We start from the raw sequence: 21,768 nt of genomic DNA, 5'->3' as shown, positions 1-21,768 counted from the left end.
GCCTGGCAGAGTGGCTCATGCCTGTAATCCTCTATGGTTGAGGCGAGCATATCACCTGAGGTCAACGGTTGGAAACCAGCCTGGCCAACATGGCAAAACCCCATCTATACTAAAAATACAAAAATTAGCTGGGCATGGTGTCACATGCCTGTAATCCCAGCTACTCGGAAGGCTGAGGAAGCAGAATTGCTTGAGCCCAGGAGGCTGCAGTGAGCTGAGATCACACCACTGCACTCCAGCCAGGCAGCAGAGTGAGACTCTCTCGAAAAAAAAAAAAAAAAGAAAAGAAAAAAAAGGAACAGGCACATTTTATATCCCATTAAATAAGAGCATCATAGCAGCATGAAGTCTATTTGTTATTTATATTGAATACAAACAATGCAAGTGGCATTTTCTACTAAATAAATAATGTTACATATATCTTGAAACAAATCATGCAAAGCCAGACATTAAATCACTGATTCACACAATTGATGATATGTTTATTTGTTTTTCTGTGTGACTTTAAGGATTCTCCTGTGCTGTAGAAGTCATAATAACCCTTGATCTTCATAGATGAGAGTCTCCAAAGTCTTTTTGCTCCCTGTATTCTGTCACTTACAGGAGGTACAAATAAAGCCAGTACCTGGGCAGATAACATCTGACCCCCACGTAACTCCTTGACCTGATTGTTGTTCTTCTTGCAGTGGATGATCCTCTGAGTAAGGAAAGGGCAAGTCACTATATGAGTCTTTCTGAGGATGTGAGAAATGTGATATTTGGAGATGACCGTGATGGTGCGCCCGGGGAGTCCCAGAGAGCAGAGAACTTTGCAGCATGGGGAGCTCAGGCCTTCTCCTCCGGCAGGCATTACTGGGAAGTGGATGTAACCCACTCCTCCAACTGGATTCTGGGAGTCTGTAAAGATTCCAGGACAGCAAACACAAATCACGTTCCTGCTTTGAGGAAGCATTTTTTCTATTTTCTTCAAAGAGAAACAACTTTATAGCCTCTCCAACATCTTTCTTCCCTTAACTCACTATGTGCAAAGACCTTTGGGTAGGGTTGGGGTGTTTCTGGATTATGACAACACAGTTGTGAGCTCTTATGATGTTTCAAAAGGTTCCCTCATATACAGCTTTTTCCCATCCTCTTTGTCTTCCCTTTTGACACCTTTCGTTTGTATTGGTTCCCCATGAAAGTCAGGTTTCATTATGATTTCTTAGTGAGCTCTCTTGCCTGAAAAAACTTCCAATCTCAAGACCTTCTCATGTGAGACAGTAGGACAATATCTGAGCATCTTTGAGCTCACTGTAACTTGAGGAAACAAAATTATTATCTGAGTATGAAATGGGATAACCACATTGAAATTATACATTTGTTTCCTAAATTTAACTTTAATAAAGAGTTGTGAAAATCCATAACTGTCTGATTCCTGGACATTTTATATACCCCAAAATGAAACCCAAAACTCTTTATCATTACTGTCTATTCATTGTGCCTTCCCCACCCACTCGACTCACAATCTCTTTTGTACTTTAGATCTTTGTGGATTTTTGTATTGTAGACATTTTATGCAAAGCAAATAATACAAAATATGGTCTGGATCATCAGTTACTAAAAATTGCTGATTTTTGTAAATGTGTAAAATATATTAGTTATAAGAGTGAACTGAATTGTCTTACTGACATATACACTCAATTATAGTTCTTGGTTTCAATGGCCCTTGCATGCATTCCAAAGTAACATCATAAAGTGTAAACTTAGACTGGAAAATCTTTGAAGAAGTTTGTTTTGATGCAAATAATTTTTAGCTGAACAAATTCTTCTTCTTTTTTTTTTTTTTTTTGTTTCTAGCATAGATTATTTATTTTATTTTATTGAGGCTGTGACTCCCGCTATCTCCCAGGCTGGAAATACAGATGCCTGTCATGGGCTCACTACAACCTCCACCTCTTGGGTTCAACTGATTCTCAGCCTCCTGAGTTGCTGGGATTACAGGCCCGTGTCACCACGCCTGGCTAATTTTTGTATTTTTAATCGAGACCACAGGATTTCACCATGTTGGCCAGGCTGGTCTCAAACTCCTGACCTCAAGTGATATGCCCGCCTCGGCCTCCCAAAGTGCTGGCATGACAAATGTGAGCCACCAAACACAGCTGATTCTTATCTTCAATATTCTCATAAATACTGGATTCAGAAAAACTACTGGTTTGTCGAAGTCATTTTATTATCATCTCTGTTTTCTTCAATGTTAACTTCAAATTGGGAGTCTCGGTGATAAAAGATCAGTAATTGTGCATTGTCATGCATGATAAATTTGGTCCATCCTGACTATGTGCCATTCTTTGCAAAGGATAAACAGCTTGTGAGTCAGATCTGGAGTTAATGAAAACTTCAGATTCCGTAAGCAAATAAGTAGAGACGCTATGTTTAAATTGTCTGAAACCATCGTTGCCTCTGGGATATTTCTCTCTTATTGGGAAGCTAACTCTTATGGCTCTAGAAATAGTGTACTCCTACGTGTTGTTAAGGCTCTGTAGGTGGGTAAATCTTCAATGCTTTCAACGAATTTCCCTTTTCTTAAAAAGTCTGTGAAAACCATCTTTTAAAACTTCTTGCTTCAACGTAATTTTAGAAAAAAAGAGGGAACCAAAGCCAGAGGTGGTGGTAAAGGCTATAGCCAAATTGAAGGGTCGCAGCAGCATAGGAGGTAAGAGGCTCAGAAGAAAGCCAGGCAGAAAACATCAAAACCTCTGGAGACTATGCATGCGCCTTGTGCTTCTCTTGAAGCCTGACGCCAGAAGTGAGTCCAGCACATCTATGGTCCTTCAGTCTTGCGGTCTCCAGATCCCTCAGTCCCATATTACAAAAATTAACAGCACCTTAATAGGTTCTACCTGGAATATATACACTCATATTGTGGGAAGCTTAGAGATGCATTTCTTCCCAAAACTATTCATGCCTAGAGCTGTATCTAGGTAAGAAACACTTTAGAATTGGAAGGCATCCAGATTTCATTATTCAGTTTTGGTAGAGTTGGGAAGTGAGTTATTCATTTAAAATTATTCTTTATTATCTTCCCACCATTTGCCTTTTTTGTTTGAATGCTATTTATAAAATTTTGTAAACTAAATATTAAAATGAGGAAATAAGCAATAATCAAAGTAGATGTCAACGGCCTAGAAAAATGTGCATGTCAAAACGTGGTTTCACTTAATTACCAGTATTCTTTCCACACGGCTCATCCTTTTGACTGTTAAACTTCTGGTAATAACTTTTTGGCAGACATCTTCCCATACTTGTAAACCACTACAAGGAAATAAATAGAGGCCCACACACAAATGTCCAAATGTTTAAAATGTATAACTCTAGCTAACAATCTGTCAATAAAGATTTTGCATCCTTTTTCTTTAAAAAATAGTATATAACTTCCTCATAACATAGAAGGCTGTGCTGAGTTTAGGATTGCCATATTGTTATAGGACCACCAGGTTGTACAGTAACAGCCCACTGTGCAGTAACATGCCAACCACACTAAGACAGAGATTTGCAGCAGATAATAAGTTTAATGATCACAGTGTTCTGAGTGAGAACATTGGAGGAGACCCTCAAATCCATCTTTCCAAGGAGTTCTGGGCTGGAATTTTTAAGTGGATTGTGGAAGGTGAGGGGCTGGAAAATTCTGCTTGATTGGTCACTGCAAGGGGGTATGAAATTATCATGATGTGGACACTGCGTTATTCGGTGAGTCAGTTGCTTCTGGGGACTGTCAGCACCACAGTCTGTAGTTTAATTGGGATGCAGATAGAACAGTTGCAGAGAACTATAAACTAGGGTCTACCTGATTCTAGGAAATAGGAAATAAATGACTATGAAAAAGCAGTTCAGAGATCTAGCTCACCTAATAATTTATTCTGAAAATGTTGCAAGTTTGGTTTATTTTTATTTCTCCCAGTCTCTTCTTCCCTAATTAATTTTATGGCGTTTAAAAGGATGGTTCCAAGACTTCAGCATGGAGCAATATTGGCTCATCTGCTCTGGGAAAAATAGGAAGAAAAAGGTAAGAAACTCCTTGTTCAGACAGGGAATTTGGGATTTGGAATTCCAAGAGGCACTCTAGGAGCCAGAAAACTTCACAGCCTTCTCCTCCAGCAGGGTTATATCGGGCAACTTTGGAAAGGCCATTAGGAAGTGCTCTACTGTGTTGGTCCCAGAGCAAGGGCCACTCTTTCTACCTTCACTCCTTCTTTCTGAAGCTGAGAGTTTGCTCTGTCCAGTGAGCAGTAAAAGCTTGTCCTTGCAACTCCTACTCTCTAACATTCCTTCTTCCAGATTTTACTTGGTTTCTTCTCCCACTTTTGGATGGCTCTATCTACCGGTGTTGGAGAATTAAGACATTTCTGAGACTTGAGGATTCCAAAAGATTATTTATCCCTCTCCCTCCACTATGCTTATGCATCCAGGTATATGATCACTTGGATATTACAGAGATTGTTTGTCTTTAGTCTCTGTCTTCTGGCCGCAGAATTAAACCTGTCTTATCTCTGAATGGATTAATTCTGGAAAACTCCCAGATTTCAATGAAGTCCAGCCAACAAATAGATAACTTTTGGTGGAATCATCCAGATTACCCATGTACAAAGTGAGGCATCCTAGAAGCTCAGGCTCCTTCTCTTTCTTCTCTCTTCTTCTTTACCTTAACAAGTTTGCTACTTTTTATTTTCTTTTTTTGTAAGAGAAAGGTAAATATTTTTGAGAGCTATCGCTTTCAATTCAGCAAAATGGACCAAAAAATAATATGATATAACCATTCATCTAAAGACAATGTCTTGGTGCTATTTAGTTGCAGACTTCTTATTCTATGTGGTTTATGCATTTATTTTAATAATTTAGTTGCACCTACACATAATAACATCAGTATTTTTCCATATTGTCAGAAACTCACTATTATAATTCTTAATAGTTGCTAATGTGCAGATATCATCCCTTGTATTTGCCGAATTATGGTTTAGTTATTTACTTCTGTTTAACGGGCATTTAATATATCTGATTTCTATGTATTCTCTTTTTTCTTTTAAGCTGTGTCGCTGCAAAGCCCCGATGAAAGCTTTGAAGGTAAATCTCCTCATGAAAACTTAACTAAAAAAAGTCCTTCCCCAGAGTTCACTGGCATGTCTAGGTAAAGAATCAAATACAATTCCCCACTGAATTCAATGTGGGATTGTTTTGAAAATAAAAGAGTATTGTCTTTCAACCATTATTTCAAAGATTAACTTTCAAATTGCTCTAAAAGCTGATAAAGGAAAAGCATTGCTTGGGTTCATAAATAAAATATTACTGTGTGTCTCAAAATTAAATCTGCAAGACATCAAAACATGATTTCTCTTTAGAATATGTAATCTATACATATGATGCAATTCAACAGATTATAAGGTTGATTCTCACTTATGTAAAATGCTTAAGACTGGAAAAGTTTTGGATTTTTGATTTTTTCAAATTTTGGAATATTTGCAGTATACTTATTGGTTTAACATCCCGAATACACATCCTAATACATATCCTAAAATATCCTGTATTTTAGGATATGCTAGAATTATTTGCTAAAATTAATATTCCAATTAACATTTTCTTTCAATGTCATGTTGCTGCTCAAAAACTTTTGGATTTTGACTCTTTTTAAAAAAATTCTTAATTTTTTATTTTTGTGGGCACATAGTAGGTGTACATATTTGTGGAGTGCATGAGATATTTTAATACACGTTTTGGAATTTTGGATGAGGAATGCTCACAGAGAATGGTGAAAAGTAATTCTGATAATTACGTGCCCTCATTATCTTGCCTTTATGCTTTTTCTGAATATCATATAGTTAACAAATATTTTTGGTACTCTAATTAAAAAAGCATCTTTTCAGCATTGGTTGTATCCTCACAAGCAAGGAAGGGAGAATAAATCTCTCAGTAATCCGGGATTATTTATTTAAACAGCACAAATAATTTATATTATTAAGGACAAAATTTGCGTCCAAATTATCTGAAAAAATGTTTTCTTCATATAGCTATAATAGATATAATTAAAAGGAAATGCTAACTCACATCAGTGTTGCTGAAAGAGACTTGGGAAGTTCTTGCTGTTATCAGTCTCTGAACTCTGGCATCTGCCTCTCCATTCTAGTGCGTCCTATGCAGGGCTGCCCTATCTCAAAAGACCTATTTTTGACATAATAAGTGGGATTTGTGCTGCTCAGAAATGCCAGTGCATCCCTACTATCAATTGATTAATTACAGCATACCCTGCTTAACACTGAAAGCCCTCCACTCTGTGACCCTGGCTTTTTCCAGTTTTATTTCATGTTGTTTTTAGTATCGATGTATCATATTCAGCCAAACAATTGAATTTTCAAAGCCTGATTTCTTTCTACCTTTTTTTTGGTCGTTACCTTTACGCGAGTTCCTTATTTCCACTTTCATCTGGCAAAATTCTATTTATCCGGAATAACAATATTATGAGGCCATTAATTTTGAAAATGTTAAATATTTATGATTAATTTATGATTAATTCTGTGTAAAATCAAAAAAGTAGAACACAATTTGAACAACATTTTAAGATGGAAGGAAAAATACTTGGTGAGAATACTAAGGTAATTTCTTTAAAGTAGAATTTTGAGGGTAAACATCTGTGTATTAAATAGAGTGTCATGATATAAATATCAAATCCTGGGAGCTGATGTAAGGATACATAGAAAGATAAGAGTAGATGACCCAGAAATAGGTTCAGTGATATATAAGCAAGTATTAGTAATAAAGAATACAGCAAAAATTGATGGGGAAAGATTATTCAACTATAGTATTGTATAAGCTACGTTAGTACCTGCCATAAAAGTAAATTTAGAATTGCAGTTCACATTGTATGCTAACATAAACAACAGGTGTAAAGAATCCCTTTATGCCAGGAGTTCAAGATCAGCCTGGGAGACATAGTAAAACACCATCTCTACAAAAAATAAAAAGAAAATTAGCCATGCCTGGTGATGTACCCCGTTGTCCTAGCTACTTTGGAGGCTAAGGTGGAAGAATCACTTTATTCCGGGAGTTTGAGACTGCAGTGGGCTATAATTGCAATGCTGCTCTTCAGCTTGGGTGATGGAGTGAGACATTGCCTCAAAAACAACAGAAAGCTTTAAGTAGCTATTTTATTTCAAAAGTATATATTTTTCTTCTACGATTAATAAATTTACATATGACTAGGGCAGATGTATCAGGCAGAGATTGTTCTCCATTACTTATATCTCAAGAAAAATGAAAGAAACTTACAAGGAAGCTCTAAGAAAAACATTTTTTCTCATCATTCTGGACTTTGAGATTATAATTCTTTAAACTGATTTCCTGTCTGGGTGGTGGATATCATCCTGGAACTTAATTTGTTCAAAAATCTCACATAATCTGATATTTTAAAAAACATGAAATTCATAGGATCCATAAATTACTGTGCCTTAAAAGTCTTCAGAAATTCAAGGATAATTTCTGTGGGATCTCAGGCCTTCTGCATTGTTGGGTGTGAGACTCACAGCACTGGGTTGCCAACGTCTGTTAACAGGTCTGGACAAAAATGATGTCAGCCCAGATAATTCTAAGGAAGGCTTTCTGCTTTGTTATAAGGAGGGTAATCACTGAAGTCTCTAGACAAGCTCACGATCATCATTCCAGCATATGCAAATACATCAGAACGGTTTCAGTATGCTCCTGGTTTATGAATCTTCATCTGCCTCTTTTCCATATTCCTTTTTTATTATTTCTTTCTTTATTTTTTGAGATGGAATCTTGCTCTGTCACCCAGGCTGGAGTGGAATGGTGCAATCTCGGCTCACTGCAACCTCCGCCTCCCGGGTTCAAGCACTTCTCCTGCCTCAGCCTCCTGAGTAGCTGGAGTTACAGGCGCCTGCCACCATGCCCAGCTAATTTTTTGTATTTTTAGTAGAGAGGGGTTTCACCATGTTGGCCAGGCTAGTCTCGAACTCCTGACCCCAGATGACCCACCCCCCTGGACCTCCCAAAGTGTTGGGATTGCAAGTGTGAGCCAGCACACCTGGCCTTTTTTCCCTATTCCTAAATGTTTTCTCATAATTTGTTCCTTACATACTTCTTTGCTGGAATACTCAGACCCTTCTTTGCCACTCGTAAACTACAATGAGGGTCCAATTGAAGTATCATAGGAATGGTTCAAGTAAACTTTTCTATAACTAGCCAAGAAAATAAATTGTTGATACACAGTGACTAGGGAAGCCCAGAGGAAGTGCTGCTAGGTCAATCATGGGCCCCCGGGCAGACAGTCCATGGGTTATACTTAAAAGACACTCTATTGACCCCAGATGGGGAGAGCTTTTCAGGCAGAGACTCACAGGTGCAATCGATGAGAGAGGATAGACCATGAAGTGCATTGGAGAAATTGCCAGAAATTGGGTAAAACTGGATCAAAGGAATGTGACCTCATGGTCTCCCCATGGGACTGAGAATGTTAGAGTGCAATGAGCGATTCTCCGTGGGGGTGGGACCCTCCTAGCCAGGCTCGGGATATAATCTCCTGGTGTGCTGTTTGTTAAGACCATTGGAAAAGCACAGTATTAGGGTGAGAGTGACCCGATTTTCCAGGTGCCAGCTGTCACAGATTCCCTTGGCTAGGTAAGGGAATTCCCTAACCCCTTGCACTTCCTGGGGGAGGCAATGCCTTGCCCTGCTTTGACTCATGCTCAGTGCACTGCACCCACTGTATGACAAGCCCCAGTGAGATGAACCTGGTACCTCAATTGGAAATGCAGAAATCACCCGTCTTCTGGGCCGCTCATCCTAGGAGCTGTAGGCCTGGGCTATTCCTATTCAACTATCTTGGAACTGCCCCTTGGTTATCCCATTTATAACCATATGTTATATGTTTATATGTTTTCTCTTTCTTGATGGACCCTGAATCTTACTTTCATTTGAATAAATGCTCTATATCTATCTATCTGTCTACTTATCAATCTATCTATATAAACCCTTAAAGACCAGTGAAAAAAAACAAGTACCATAAAATATACATGGTATGATTTTACTTATAAAAAGTTCAAAATTACAAAAAGCCAAAATATAAAACATGTAAATAATACAGCCATGTGTGATAAAATTATAAAGAATAACAGAGGAAATAAAGATAAACATAACATTTAAGAAAGTGAACAAGCACAACTGTCATTAGTGCATGGAGAATCCAAAGATATTGGAAACGTTATTTTCTTCATATGGTTAGTAGGTTCACAGATATTCGTGTCATTGGGATTTTTCTCAATACTTGTGTGTTACATTACAGTCTTTTATATAAATAAGATATTTTTGATTAAAAATAATTATTTCTTATGCTATAGAGGGATTAATTTATAAAAGTGTAATTTAATCAGTGTACCAAAGACTGTGCTGAGATAATGATCGTCTCAGCCTTGGGAGGCCAGGCAGGGCATGAGACCTCTGGCTTGAAGCAGTTGTGCATATTCCCCAGTGTGCTCTATGACAAACTGATATTTTCTTATGTGTGAAGTGACATGAACAGATTAGACTTGATTCCCCGATCATGCCAGAGGAGAGTTTTACGATATTTGTCTATTCTCCTTGGATTTAATACTGAGTTTGATTCTTCCACTTCAGAGTAACCTTGTATAATTATAATTTTTTATTTTTTATTTTTAATCCATGACAAGAAAATAAAAGAAAACATATACAAAAACAAGTATATGAATGCTCACATAACTGTATATACTATCCATCTTTATTTCTAAAATACTAATTTTAAAATTCATCAATATACCCATGATGATTCTTTCTGAGTGACATATCACACAAATTCAATATGGGTTCTCTAAAGAATCCTCTTAGGCTACTTGTTTAAAAGCCTCTGAAGCTGCCTGCACTGTTAGGGCTGCAACAGAAATCTTTCTCTTCACTTCTCCCCTATCCTTGCAAGGGTCCACTTTGCTTTCAATTTCAAACATAGCATTAGAAATTCCTGGAAACAACTCCTCTGAATACTTGCTGTGGCTGCTTGGAGCATAGATGACATGCCTGTCGATAAAGCAGTATGCTGTTTACCAGTTGCCCAAATGACATAAAAGAGAAACACAAGAGCACTCTACAATTCTAACATTGAATATTTCTAATTTAACTATTTGAACCAGCCACTTGTCAACTGAACTTCCACATTCAAACATCTCTAAAGAGTCGTCTGACCGGGCACGGTGGTTCAATCCTGTAATCCCGGCAATTGGGCAGGCCAAGGCAAGTAGATCATGAGGTCAAGAGTTCAGGACTAGCCTGGACATCATGGTGAAACCCTATCTCTACCAAAAACACAAAAAATTAGCTGGACACGGTGGCACGCGCCTGCAGTCCCAGCTACTCAGGAGGCTGAGGCAGGAGAATTGCTTGAACCTGGCAGGCAGAGGTTGCGGTGAGCCAAGATCGTGCCACTGCACTCCAGCCTGGGCTGTAGAGCGAGACTCTGTCTCAACAAACAAACAAACAAACAAACAAACAAACAAACTTAAGTGGTAAGTGGTTCAGTGCTACAACAGTAACAATGATATAGTAATCACAGCAATCATGCTCGGTATTAAAGTATTTTACAAATTTTCTAATTTTTTTTATTATTATACTTTAAGTTTTAGGGTACATGTGCACAACGTGCAGGTTTGTTACATATGTATACATGTGCCATGTTGGTGTGCTGCACCCATTAACTGGTCATTTAGCATTAGGTATATATCTCCTAATGCTATCCCTCCCTCCTCCCCCCACCCCAAAACAGTCCCCGGTGTCCGATGTTCCCTTTCCTGTGTCCATGTGTTCTCATTGTTCAATTCCCACCTATGAGTGAGAACATGCAGTGTTTGGTTTTTTGTCCCTGCGATAGTTTGCTGAGAATGATGGTTTCCAGCTTCATCCATGTCACTACAAAGGATATGAACTCATCATTTTTATATGGCGGCATAGTATTCCACAGGTATGTTTATTGCAGCACTATTCACAATAGCAAAGACTTGGAACCAACCCAAATGTCAAACAATGATAGACTGGATTAAGAAAATGTGGCACATATACACCATGGAATATTATGCAGCTAATTCTTTAAAATAAATTACACACAGTTGATATTAGTATTTCACAGAGGAGGAAACTGAGGTCTGAGAAATGTAATGACTAAATGATTTGTCTCAAGGCACATTACGAGTAAGTGCTGATTTTTTTATACATTACAATAAACTATAGGGCAACTGTGATCTTCAAAGTCTTGTTTGTGATTAGCCAACCTTCTACTGTGCTTTTTTGTCCTTTTTAAAAAGGTCACACTGCCATGTTAGAATACATAACAGAAAACATGAAGAATCATCAAAAACAATCTTGTAATGTTTCACATGACCACAGCAGAAGAATGTTTTATAGAACGGGCTAAGACAGTTCATGCGATAGACCTAGAAGAGAAGGACAAACATAGAAGTAAAGAGATAAAGCCAGGAGCGGTGGCTCATGCCTGTAATCCCATAAATTTGGGAGGCTGAGGTGGGAGGATTGCTTGAGGCGTGGAGTTGTAGACCGTCCTGGACAACATAGGGACACCCTATCTCAACAAATTAAAGTACAAATATTACTTGGGCATTGTGGCACGTGACTGTAATCCTAGCGATTTTGGAGGCTGAGGTGGGAAGATTGAATGAGCCCAGGATTTTGGGGCTGCAGTGAGCTAAGATTGCACCACTGAACTCCAGCTTGGGAGAAAGTGTGAGAACCTGTCTCGTAACAACAACAACATAAGCGGGGCCGATGGGTAAGTTAAAAATATGCTGCCACTGGCCAACCAATCAAATTGTTTAAAACATGCTCTTACTAACAAACCAGATCCTTTGATAATCCCTGGACAGAAAGATAGAGCCATATCTGGTTGTCCAATGACCTAACCCCTTCTGCAATACATATAAGATCAACCTGGCGATAGTCAATGTTTGGCAGAAAAAAATTGCAATAGTCAAGATTTAGGAGGGAGAAAAACCTCTAAATATAAAAATGAGAAAATGAATAAATAAATATGTTTATTATATACATTATCTAGAGAGAGATTTACTTGGTTTTGTGTATACATAAACAAAAATATATTTAAAATAGGAAAGGGAATAGAATTATACACACAAAACTATAACCATGATTTTATATTTTTCTGATGAAATTAGGGAGATATTTATTTTCTGTTGTGGCTTTCTTGATCTTTACATTTTCTAAAATAAATGTATATTCTTTCAAAATAAGAAACAAAAAGATACTGAAAATAAACACATGAAAAAATTGAATTACATTGTATGAGAAAATATTATATTTATCATTTGCTACATATATTTTGAAATTTTCCCTTGGCTTGCAGGAAATCAACTATGATATTTTTCCACAGTACCAAAAAAAGAGAAAAAGTGACAGTGTAAAAGGGAGTCATTTTTTATTTTCCTACCTATAAAAAGTCTATCTGGTAACCCTAAGGATCAATAAATGTTTGTTACAGAAACATTGGTTGATCATTCATGATTTTTAATAATATTGTAATGAGAAATGAATACAGTTATAACTTTATGAAAATGTACTTCTACACACAAAATAAAAATTTCAGAACAAGACTGAACTTAATCAGTCATCTCTGGAAATTGGTTCCAGGACCCTGATAGATATCAAAATTTGTGCATACTCAAGTCCTGCAGAAAAGACACGTATACATGAAAAATAGGCCCCCCCTTCTGTGGAATTAACAAGCTGAACGTGAACAAACCACTAAACAAATCAAATTGATCTATCAGAATAATAATACAGATTTTCGTATAAATTATTTAATATTTCATGTTTTCAAATGATTTTCAGAATAATGTAAGTACAGCAATCTCAGAGTCTGAAAAGACTTTCTGGATTACCTTGCTCTGCCTCAGTGAGGAAAAGTAGCTGTGTATGTGGAATCTGAAGCCACATCTGACCTCCCTTGGGTTAACTGGCCATAATATAACTCACCACATGCTTAATGCCCTTTGACATCCCGGTCTTCATATTGTTAAGACAGTGAAGTAGGCAATAATATAAAACAGAAAATATTTCTGAAAAACATGGCTAAGAGTCCACGTGGAATGCAACAGTTTTGTTTTATTTTTTGTTTTTTAGAAAAACATTCATAATTCTCTTACTTTACATTATTCATTAGTTCTTTGTTAGCTACATGTGAGGTTCTCAGATTTGAGCTCATATAATGAGTATCATTCTTTGATAAAAGTTCTAACATATCAAGCTAAAGGAAAAATAATTGTTGAGATTTATTCCATAGAAATAAATTTACTCACTTAAAAGCCTTTTTTTCTGGATTTATGTCCTTCCTACTTTGTGATTTTTTTTTTTTTTTTTTTTTTTTTTGTCACCCAGGCTGGAGTGCAGTGGTGTGATCTTGGCTCACTGCAAGCTACTCCTACCGGGTTCACGCCATTCTCCTGCCTCAGCCTCTCCGAGTAGCTGGGACTACAGGCACCCGCCACCATGCCCGGCTAATTTTTTTGTATTTTTAGTAGAGATGGGGTTTCACCATGGTCTCGATCTCCTGATCTCGTGATCCGCCCGTCTCGGCCTCCCAAATTGCTGGGATTACAAGCGTGAGCCACCGCGCCCGGCCCTTTGTGATATTTTTAACAAAATCATTTTCTGTATGTAATAGTAATATTTGAAAATATAAGTTTGAAAACAAAAAAAGTTTGGCAACATAAAGCTTAACTTTAAAAATAAAATGTTGGTCCCCCATAATTGTGGGTTTCTTTCCTTCAATACTGTATTTCATTTTATTTTCTTTAGAGATGGAGTCTTGCTCTTTCACCAGGCTGGCTGGAGTGCAGTGGCTTGATCATACCTCACTAAAGCCTCAAACTCCTGGGCTCAAGCAATCCTCCTTTCTCAGTTTCCTAGGTACCTGGGATTACAGTGAATAATACTGTATTTTCTATTCACCTTTGCTTGCTGATGTGAAATCTACGGATAGAAAGGGCTGACTATATGTATTTTTTTAAAAATTGTGGCCCGGGCGTGGTGGCTCATTCCTGTAATCCCAGCATTTTGGGAGGCTGAGGCAGGCGGATCACCTGAGGTCGAGAGTTTGAGACCAGCCTGACCAAAATGCAGAAACCCCGTCTCTACTAAAAATACAAAAAACTACCGGGCCTGGTGGCACATGCCTGTAATCCCAGCTACCCCGGAGGGTGAGGCGGGAGAATCACTTGAACCCCAGAGGCAGAGGTTGTGGTGAGCTGAGATTGCTCCATTGCAGTCTAGCCTGGGCAACAAGAGTGAAACTCCATCTCAAAAAACAAACAAACAAACAAACAAACAAAAATTGTTCTTAATAGACCTGTGCAATTCAAATCAGTGTTCTTCAAGCATGAAAGGCATATTTTAAATTTCTATAATATGCAAATTAAAAACAGTAACATACATAACTACCACATTTTTAAATCTTATAAAACGCTATTCTGCTGAGGCTTATGAAAGCACAGAAACAGCTGCACGTGCCAATGGGAAAAATGGTAGTGAATTGTATTTACATTGGAATAATAATTAACTGATAAACCCAGATATACAAATATAGGCCAGAGTTTCTTCACCTTAGATATCCTAGTAATGAACTCACAGAAGTAATATCAACATTAAAATAAGATAATCTACTAATGTTTAGTAAGATGCTTGGCAAATTATGAATATTTGCCAAGTGATAACTAACAATATTCTTATTTTTAAAGCTAAACCTATTAGGAAAACAAAACATAGTGTTTATTTGTCTTTCTACAATATCTGGATGCCTGCTATGAATCAAACACTCCCTGCTTTCACAGAACTTACATTCCAAAAGGCGTGATGGGGTTGCTATTGCAATATGAATGATTCAATCTAATTGAAAGTGTATCAACAAACTCTGAGTAGCTAAACAATGAGTCACTAAATTCAAACACGAATTCTGTCACAGTGTAATTAATGAGAAACAATTATTACATTAAGAAAATGTTAATTATTATATTCACTACTTTATATCTTACTTTTTTATAATTTAGTTTTACTAGCAGTTAGCATTTAGAACAGGCTGATCACTTCCTATATGCCAATTACTGTTTTGAATGTTTATACAATACATGATTTTTAATCTTCAGAGCAATTGTGCAAGTTGGGCAGGGTAGTAGCCCTATTTCATAGATGAGATTACAAAGGACCTGGAGTTAAATAGCTTGCCTAAATTCACAGTAGCTAGTTTTAGGATGAAATGGGAGCTCCATATTTTTCTTTCAACTGCACCCTGTTGACAAAGGAAAAATAGGAATAACCCATTTGTCGATTTTGGCTTTTGTTGCCATTGCTTTTGGTGCTTTAGACATGAAGTCCTTGCCCACGCCTATGTCCTGAATGGTATTGCCTAGGTTTTCTTGTAGGATTTTAATGGTTTTAGGTCTAACATATAAGTCTTTAATCCATCTTGAATTAATTTTTGTATAAGGTGTAAGGAAGGGATCCAGTTGCAGCTTTCTACATATGGCTAGCCAGTTTTCCCAGCACCATTTATTAAATAGGGAATCCTTTCCCCATTTCTTGTTTTTGTCAGGTTTGTCAAAGATCAGATAGTTGTAGCTATGCGGCATCATTTCTGAGGGCTCTGTTCTGTTCCATTGATCTATGTCTCTGTTGTGGTACCAGTACCATGCTGTTTTGGTTACTGTAGCCTTGTAGTATAGTTTAAAGTCAGGTAGCGTGATGCCTCCAGCTTTGTTCTTTTGGCTTAGGATTGACTTGGTGATGCGGGCTCTTTTTTGGTTCCATATGAACTTTAAAGTAGTTCTTTCCAATTCTGTGAAGAAAGTCCTTGGTAGCTTGATGGGGATGGCATTGAATCTATAAATTATCTTGGGCAGTATGGCCATTTTCACGATATTGATTCTTCCAACCCATGAGCATGGAATGTTCTTCCATTTGTTCGTATCCTCTTTTATTTCATTGAGCAGTGGTTTGTAGTTCTCCTTGAAGAGGTCCTTCACATCCCTTGTAAGTTGGATTCCTAGGTATTTTATTCTCTTTGAAGCAATTGTGAATGGGAGTTCACTCATGATTTGGCTCTCTGTTTGTCTGTTATTGGTGTACAAGAATGCTTGTGATTTTTGTACATTAATTTTGTATCCTGAGACTTTGCTGAAGTTGCTAATCTGCTTAAGGAGATTTTGGGCTGAGACAATGGGGTTTTCTAGATATACAATCATGTCATCTGCAAACAGGGACAATTTGACTTCCTCTTTTCCTAATTGAATACCCTTTATTTCCTTCTCCTGCCTGATTGCTCTGACCAGAACTTCCAGCACTATGTTGAATAGGAGCGGTGAGAGAGGGCATCCCTGTCTTGTGCCAGTTTTCAGAGGGAATGCTTCCAGTTTTTGCCCATTCAGTATGATATTGGCTGTGGGTTTGTTGTAGATAGCTCTTATTATTTTGAGATACGCTTCTGCACAGCAAAAGAAACTATCATCAGAATAAACAGGCAACCTACACAATGGGAGAAAATTTTTGCAACCTACTCATCTGACAAAGGGCTAATATCCAGAATCTACAATGAACTCAAACAAATTTACAAGAAAAAAACAAACAACCCCATCAAAAAGTGGACAGAGGACATGAACAGACACTTCTCAAAAGAAGACATTTATGCAGCCAAAAAACACATGAAGAAATGCTCCTCATCACTGGCCATCAGAGAAATGCAAATCAAAACCACAGTGAGATACCATCTCACACCAGTTAGAATGGCCATCATTAAAAAATCAGGAAACAACAGGTGCTGGAGAGGATGTGGAGAAATAGGAACACTTTTACGCTGTTGGTGGGACTGTAAACTAGTTCAACCATTGTGGAAGTCAGTGTGGTGATTCCTCAGGGATCTCGAACTAGAAATGCCATTTGACCCAGCCATCCCATTACTGGGTATATACCCAAAGGACTATAAATCATGCTGCTATAAAGACACATGCACACGTATGTTTACTGCGGCACTATTCACAATAGCAAAGAGTTGGAACCAAGTTCCAAATGCGCTGAGAGGCGAGGAGAAGAAGATGCAAAGGGCGCCTTGGGAAGAACTGCTTTTGCCGTAAGTCCTTGGCGGCTCCCAGCATGCCCACTGTGATGGCATTCACCCCACTGCAGTCGTCGTCATCAATGTGACTTTGTTGTTTTAGAAGGATCTGTTGTGGTCAGGGTTCCACCTGTCCTTCCCTAGACCATGACCTTCCAGGCAGTTCTAGTCAGGTCCCAGCCAAAAGGTGCTGGGGTAGAAACCAAGGTCCAGGACCACAGAAACAGGGACCCCAGGGGCTTCCAAGGGAAAGTGCTGACTGCCAGGTGCAGAATCCATAGAATTACCCACCACGGGAGCCAGAGGGACCTGCGCAAATCCCTGGGTAGTGTGTTAGCATTTCCCCAAATACTGTAAAAGAGAAAAGTGCTCATACTTTATCACGTGAAAGACTAATGATGTCTCGGAGCTGACACAGAACAGGAGGACTCTGACCACCGCAGGACCAGCGAGATGTGTCAGGACAGAAATGAGCAAGCTTGAGTCTCCGGGCACACCTGGGGAAAGAGTAATGCAAGGCACACCTCAGGGCTGTACTCACTCCTCAAGGCAGGCTTGGGTCCCCAGGGTAAGGGTGAAGAGACAGCCTTCCCACATCATGTAGTGTGGATGGCGGGGCTGCAGGGGATGTAGTCCTCTTGCCGGTGGGCTGCATGAAACAGCAGGCTTTGCATCCATTTCAGGCCTGGGGTCTGGCCTTACCCCAGGGGCTTCTGATTCACCCACAACAGACTCGCCTCCACACCGGAGACCTGGTCACTGCTGACAGCAGGGAGAGAAGCAGGCAGAGGGGCCCAGCACAGCCCTCCTGCATTCATAAATCGTATTTTCCAATGAACATCACGAACTCCGTCTCCTGCTCCCAGGAGGAGCCTCGGGTCTCAGGAGTGGTCAATGCTGAGATGACAAAGCTATTGAAATTCTGATCTCCATAGTTTTGAGGTCTCTACTGTTGCCAGGAGACTGTGAGTAGGAGCTTGAAAAGAAAGAGGCACATGATGTTTCACACTGCTTCTCCCAAGGGCAGCCAAGGGACAGCCTCTGCACACTGAGATAATTCTAGATGATTGGCTCCACGCTATTCCCTCCTCCTTTCTAGTGAGTTTAGTGCTGGCTGACTGTAGAACACTTTATTCACAGAAGCTAGTAGAAAAAATTGTCACTCTTAATTCACATGCTCTAACGTCAGACCGGGAGTGACCGGTTCTGGAGGGAAGTGCTAGGACTGGCTCATTTCTGTTCTCATCAGCTGCCTCAGTGTACGTGGAAGTGGATTTCACTGGTGTTGATACATGGTTTCAAATCCACAAGAGGTTCTCCGAGGGACAGAAGTGACTTCACACCCACCGTAAAGCCATTTCTGTTGCCAGAGTCCGCAATCTCCAATCACCATACAATTCTCCACCAAGGGGCGAGCTCCAGCCGTCTCACTTGTAATCAGTAGCATTGACATTGTCTGAGAATTATTTATTCTGTTCACTTTAAGCTTAATTTTCACAAACACTAAAAAGTAGTAAAATAGACTTTAGATTTTCCTCTAACTATATTTATATAGAAATCAATGAGAAGGTAGCTGTCAACTTGAAATTCACTATCTAAAGTTAATTAACATCAGGGTGCAGGGAGGGACCCTAAGCCCCATGCCTGTGTACAGCAGGGGCTGGGCTGTCATTGAAGGAGAGCAAACCTGGTCTCCCTTCTGAGCAAAGAGGAGGGGGTGGGAGGGGCACAGCGATGGAGGAATTCTTAGCCATCAGCACAGATGCTGGCAGGCCTGCTGTTCACTCACTCTGGGGGCCTGGAGGTCCCACCATGATAACATCACATTGCCTCACAGAGGCCCCTGCTTTTCTGTCCTTGATAGACCTCAGGGTAGGTGGTGCCAGGGATCATAAAGAACTTAAACAACTGGGAGAAGAAAACAGGCAAAGAAATTAAGTGTGAATGAAGAAGAAGAGATGAGGCAACAGGGGTGGGAGAACGTGATAATAAAGCCAGGGGGGACAGTGTTGTGGCAACTGACAGGAGAGGAGAAGGGGGCCCATGCTCATCGGTCCCCTCCTTCCTGAACAACATGAGGGGTACAGGGAGGGCGAGCCCTCAGTGAGTGAATGCAGCAGTTCAAAGAAACAAAAATAGAGAAAAATAATAAATGTTCTCCTAGGACACCAGGTTTTTAGAGAGGCCACTGTGAGACCTCTGAATGCCCGATGCCCAATAGTGCTGAGTGGGTAAGTGACAAATAGCCTGCACCCCCCAGCCCTGTGCGCCTCCTGAGACCGAGGAGCCTGGGTCATTAGTACCTAGGGCTAGAGGAAAGGGCTTCCAAATGGCTCAGGAAGATGAATGGGCATTTCACTCCACCTCTGGGACCAGATGACCACACCTCCCCTGAGGTAACCCTTACCCAAAATAATTGAACATAATAAAGTTGCTTAAATATAAACTGACTCATCTGATCACCCTGACACTGACCCCAGGACACCCGCTCAAGGTGGCTCCAGTTCCTCAACATCTAGACTTTTCTCCCTGCCCTCCCACACTCCCTGAGCCTGGCTGGAGGCCTGCTTGTCCCCTCTGCTGCCCACTCCAAAGAGAATAAGAAACCAAGAGCATGGGCTCACCATAGGTCGAGGAAAGAGTCTTGGCAACACTTCCTTTGACTTCGAAAATTCCTCTACTAGCAAATCTGCTTCCACATGGCAAAAATGAGAAGTGCTGGGCCAGTAGCCAGGCACACAGCTGCAGATGCTACCTGGACCTGCCTCATGGGCCAAAGGGAATTGCTGCCCACAGGCAAGCCAGGTCTAGAGCAAGTCCAGAGAGACCAGGGAGAGTCTGGGATCCAATCAGGGATGACCCTTCTTTCAGTTGGGTCTGGTGGGTTTTCAAAATCCAGTCTTTCCACTGGAGCCATACCAAAGCTCCCCAGGAGGTCAGGCCTCCCAGTCCCACCAGAGACCCCCGTGAAGCTGTCATTTTCTCTCAAGTTGCATACACTGGCCAGGTAAAGGCAGCTTCTACTCACCTGGCAAGTGGCCAGCTCACCTTCCGATTTGCCTAAGAAATCTGGGTCCTGCCCCATACTTGCTGGCTTGGCAGGCTTTTCAAAATGAAGGTATCTCTGGAGCTGTTTTGTGGACACCAGGAGCATTACTTGACAAGCCCTGTGCTGGCCCCAGGGTACCTGTGCACCTGGGTAAGGCTGGAACACATTGGGGACAGGGACCCAACATGCACACTCCGGAACAGCGTGGGACCTGGGGAAATCGCCAGCTGTTTGCTGTCCTGCCATTGCTGTTCTGCACATCCCTGGAGACTATGAGCATCGGTTACAGTGTGGTGGCGGTGGGTCAGGACCAGAAATGTCCATTTTTGACCTGGAAGCAGCAGACACCCAAGGCTTAGGGTAGACGTGGTTGCTCCATACCATACCCAGTGCTAACTTCCCATGGTGGGAACAGGAAGGAATGTCTGCAACCCATCAAGGGTCAGATGCCACATCAGCCCGAGCAGAAGCTGCCTGACACTGGCTGTTCCAATGACAATATGACATCCTTGGGAAGGTGGAGCCATTTGTGAGAGCTCAGGAAGGGTGTCCTGGAAGTGCCACTTAAAGGCGACTGAGGCCTCTCAAAATCCCTGTGTTACAGCTGCAGCTCTCCATGTGGGCTGCAGTGCAGCCACCTGCGGAACTTTAGGACAGGCCCAAGCTCATCTCCCTGGACCAGTGCCTTCAGAACTTTCGCAGCAGGGATAGCTGGCTTGGAAAAGCATGCCTGGGAGACGATGTGACACTGCCTGGCTGGGTCCTGGGCTGACAGAGATGAGCGTGGAGCTCGTGGTGACTTGGTAATGCTGCGAATTATGTACGTGTGGCAGGAAGGTTCCACAATGCCAAGGCCCCAAGTCTTGGAAATTCCATGAGGTCCACATGAGGTTGAACTAAACACCAAGTGCAGTCCTCAAAGGAAAAATAAAAGAAATACCCACATAAGGGACTCTTTGGAACTGAATCTGGAAGAGAGGGCTGCCTGGTCCACTCCAGGAGAATTTGCCTAAAATAAGTTTAGTTCCCATTGTATTCTCTTTGCTTGTTCTAAACATCACCTCCCCCCATTCCCTTAATTTGCATCATTCTGGGCTCCTTACTCTTGTTGCATGCTTTTTTTACATTTTAAGGATGTCTGGATTCGATTTACTTAAGAGCATATATGGCTTAATTTTGTGTTTCTGGCAATCATTAATTACATTTCCCCACTTTATCAAATGACACATTCTATATCTATTTTTAATATGTTAAAGATTTTGTATCCAGTTTATCTAAAACTCCTTGATTAAAGTGAGTTTAATTCTAGCAATTCATACATGCTTATCTCTGCATTGTTTTATAATTTGACGATAAATATTTTTCCCCAATATATGACTGTATGGATAATACTTTTTAAAAAGATACAGCACCACGCAGGTGGCCGGAGGCGGGGGGCGGGGGGGAGGCCTGGGCGGGGCGGTGGAGGCTCTGTCCAGGAAAGCCTGGTGGGCGCCAAGGTCCCTGCTTCTTGCTTCTGTGTCCCCAGGGAAGCCCTAGCTCCGCCCCA

The sequence above is a fragment of the Symphalangus syndactylus genome, chromosome 6 (genome assembly GCF_028878055.3).
Source record: "Symphalangus syndactylus isolate Jambi chromosome 6, NHGRI_mSymSyn1-v2.1_pri, whole genome shotgun sequence".
NCBI lineage: Eukaryota > Metazoa > Chordata > Mammalia > Primates > Hylobatidae > Symphalangus > Symphalangus syndactylus.
The sequence above is the reverse complement of the archived record's forward strand: the minus strand, read 5'-3'. Positions refer to the sequence as shown.